The sequence below is a fragment of the Arachis ipaensis genome, chromosome B08, assembly GCF_000816755.2.
Source record: "Arachis ipaensis cultivar K30076 chromosome B08, Araip1.1, whole genome shotgun sequence".
Classification (NCBI taxonomy): Eukaryota; Viridiplantae; Streptophyta; class Magnoliopsida; order Fabales; family Fabaceae; genus Arachis; species Arachis ipaensis.
In genome coordinates this window covers 29,042,230-29,046,625 of record NC_029792.2, presented here as the reverse complement: position 1 = coordinate 29,046,625, position 4,396 = coordinate 29,042,230, and positions in this window count along the sequence as shown.

Below are 4,396 nucleotides of genomic sequence, written 5' to 3'. Positions count from 1 at the left end.
ATTACATCTTCACATAAAAATAGCATTATAAATCGTTAGATAATTCAATTAAATATATTCAGTCAAACATATTAAAAAAAATGTCATTATATTATCTAATGGTTCACAATATTATCATTAATTATGTAAAGATATTATCATAAAAATATCTACATTAAAAAAAAAAGAATAGAATGAGTCATTCAACCGATAAAATTATATATTCAAAAGCTTAAGATGTTGAATCATGTATAATAAGAATATTTCTATATTTTTTAAAAGAATATTTTTTAATAAAAAATTAAATTTTTAACTTTTTTTTCAAAAAAAAAATCACTTTACCAACTTACTTCAACTGATTCTTTTATTAAGATGAACCAATTAAGTGATTGATTCTTAGTTATTAATTGGGTTGAATTGGTTAGTTTGGTATTGTTCCATAACCCTTATATTTTTTATAGGTTAGTTTATACCTTGATTCATTAGTCAACATTTTTAAAATTAATAACGATCCACTATAACAACTGCCTCCCAATATCTCGGACACTCTCCAGAGCTTGGAGAGAGGGATCAATAGTCAATTACTTGAAGTGGCCATAAATAGTGGCATTAGCCTAACAAAAAGGTATATTCAAGAAATAAATCACAATCCTAATACTTTCAGTTTTGTTTTTACTTTAAGAGATATATTATAGACTTGAACGTTGGAGTTCTTTTTGCAGGTTTTATACCCAGTCCGAGTTCAGAGAACCTCTCATCCCTGCTAATTGGGAAGCTTGAAGCATTCATAACATAGTAGTGGCGAGGTATAACTCGAAAGAGTATCCTTGATAGAACATGTGGCACCCACCATGGAGCCCATTTCTTACCGCACAATCCCCCTTTTTCTTTGTTTACATCATCTCCCCCCTCCTCCCTTTCATGCCAAATTAGTAGCCATGAATGCTGTCCTCCAAGCAGAAGTGAAAAAGATGTCCGAGCTTCTGGCGGGTAGAACAGACAGGGAGGAGGGGGATAAAAAGACGGCAAGCAAGGAAAACTTTGAAAACGAGCATCACTTTGAAACAAACACAGCAATGGAAGCCATTCCTCCGAAGTCTACTAAGAAAAGAACAAATCCCTTCTCTGCCGAGATAATGAATTTACAAATGCCGATGAATTTCACACTTCCAACCACATCAAAACCCTACGAGGGCTTTGGTGATCCCAACATCCACATCACTAAATTTAAGCCTATGATGTTCTTAAACAGTGCCTCTAACCCAATCTTATACCGATCATTCCCGACCTTTTTGGACAGAGCTGCCTTATTATGGTTTTCTAGTCTCCCTACTGGTTTAATTTCCAGCTTTGACGAGTTTGCCGACTAATTTGTCAACCATTTTGCAGCCTCGAAGATCTATGTCCATGACTCTGACTTCCTCAGCACCATCAAGTATAGACAACATGAAAGCCTAAAAGATTACTTGACAAGATTCACAAAAGTCGCGATGAAAATTCCTGACTTCAGCCCCGGTGTACACCTTCATGCACTGAAAAGCGGACTACACCTAGGGAGATTCCAGTAGACTATTGTCGTCACTAAACCTAAAATACTAGCCGAATTCAGGGATAAAGCATCAAAGAAAATTGAGATCAAAGAGCTGAGGGAAGCCAGGAAAGCCGAAAAACAAACACCGCAAACACCCTGGAGAGAAGAGGATAGACAGGGAAGACAGAGTCAAACACGTGATCAAAGGAAACTTTTCAAATTGACACTGAATTTTAACTCATACACAAAATTCAACACGAAAAGAGAAGAAAATTCTCCACAGTAAGACATAAAGCCGCCTAGCAAAGCAAGAACCTATCAAGACCAAAAGTATGTGGACAAAAGCAAACACTATGCATTCCATCAAAAGTTTGGTCATACCACTAATGAATATGTAAAAGCCAAGGACCTATTGGAAAGATTGGCAAGACAGGGTTTGCTGGATAAATACGTCAGCAGTAGAGGCCAAAAAGAAATGACAAACCCGACCACAAACCAGCCGAACTATAATTCAACTCCTAAGGACAAAGGAACTTAGTATGTTCCATGATAAACCACTATTTTATGGTATATTTTAGATTGAATTGAGTAGATCTTGTCAATTATTCTCCCATTTATTCACGTAAATTGCATGCTTTTAAGTTTCTTTCCTAATTTTGTGCTATAATTGAAAACAAGCTTCTTTGGCCTTAAAATTGCTAATTTGTAATTTTCTCTTATTACTATTCGATGCCATGATAGGTGTGTTAAGTGTTTTTATGTGTTACAGGGTAGGAATGGCTTAGAGGATGGAAAGGAAGCATGCAAAAGTAGAAGGAACACAAGAATTTGCAGATTTGAGAAGCAGATCTCAACGCATATGCATGGATGACGTGTACGCGTGACCGGTGCAGCAGACAAATGACGCGTACGCGTAGATGACACATATGCGTGGCAAGTTCAATATCCAGCGACGCGTACGCATGACAAGCATCACGTGCTGCAATTAACAGAAAATATTGGGGGCAATTTCTGGGCTACTTTTGACCTAGTTTCAGTCCTGAAAATAATGAAAAGAGGCTGCAGAGTGGAGCTAGGAGGCATCATTCATTCATTCATACAAATTTTAGGTTTTAGATGTAGGTTTCTAGAGAGAGAGGCTCCCTCCTCTCTCTAGGTTTAGGGTTTCTTCTTTTAATTTCTCCTTAGGTTTAGGTTTCAGTCTTATTTTAATTTAGTTTTCTCATACTTTTATTTGTTCTAGCACTTTAGTTATCTACTTCTCTCATTGATTCCTTTATTTTGCCCATTTAGTTTTTGAACTCTTGTGTTACTTTCAATTTCCTTTTTAATGCAATTTTATGTTCCCATGTCTTTTTTATGTTTGCCTTGGTTTCTCTTATTGCTTTCTTGCTTGTGTTGGTTATAGCTTTTATTAATTCTTGCATTTTATGATGTTTCTCTTTATTGCATTCTAGGTGTTTGATGAAATGTCTCTTTTAGCTATAGAGTAGATTTTTCTATTCTTGGCTTGGGTTGGTAACTTGGGTAACCTTGAGTTGCTAATGTCCAAGTGATTGACGGTTGATGTCCATTGACACTAGCTTTCACTAATTCGATTAGTGAGTGGCTAGGACTTATGGATTAGGATTGATGAAGCTCATTTGACCTTCCTTCAATTGTTAGAGGATGACTAAATGAGATTGATCCCTACAACTATCATATTGTGGTTAGTGACAAGGATAGAGATCCTTAACCATTAACCCTTGCCAAGACCTTTTTACTATTTGAGTTTTCCTTACTTTCTTGCTATTTACTTTCTTGTTTCTTATTACAAAACTCCAAAAATATACTTTCCCATAACCAATGATAAACTACACTTCCCTGCAATTCCTTTGAGAGACGACCCGAGATTTAAATACTTCGGTTAATTTTATTGGGTTTGCTTAAGTGACAAATAATTTAAACATTGATTGAGGTTTGATTGTCGGTTTAGATCTATACTTGCAACGCGATTTTTATTGAGAAATTCTTACCGACGATTTTTCTCCGTCAAGTTTTTGGCGCCATTGCCAGAGATTTGCAAATGTGTGCCTTGTTATTGGTTATTGTTAATATTGTGAATATCTTGATTTTTGGTGTGTTTGTTAGTTTTTGCTAGTTTTAGGAGTTTATTTTCATTAGTTTTACTAGTATTTGTTTTTATTTTTTTGTGTTACTATGAATTCTCACTACTTTGGCTATGAGTTTGGTACAAATTATGTTGTAGGGAATGGAAGCTACAATAAGAACATACATCAAGGATGGGACAATCAAAGGTGGGAACAACATCAAGCTTATGGACAACCTTCATGGCAACAACCCTCTCCAACATACTATAAGCAAGAACCACCCTTTAATGCATACCAAGACAATGGATATGGTGGACCTCCTTGTGACTACTAACAACCACCACCATATGCCTATGAACCTCTTCATCAACATAGTTTTGAACCACCATACTCACAAGCCCTCCTACAATCAAACACCTCCATATGATCCTAACCCATATCCACCATACCAACCACCTTATGAGCCATATGAACCATACATAGAACCTCCCCAATTCCAATACAATTACTCCTAAGAACCACCACCTTAATATACACCATCTCCATATCCTTATCAAGATGAACCACCTTCCTATCATGAACCCTTTCTCCTAACCAATGAACCCTCCTATCCACTCCAAGCCTCAATAGATGATTCTCTCGCTTCACTACTTCAAGGGCAAAGAGAGATGCAAAGGACGACACTAGAATTTGTGGCTACCTTGACCGAGGTAGTAAATAATTTAGTAACCCTACGCTTCGACACTTAAAGTACCCCCATGGCCGCATGTGGAGAATCTAATAAGGAGCGTAGCAT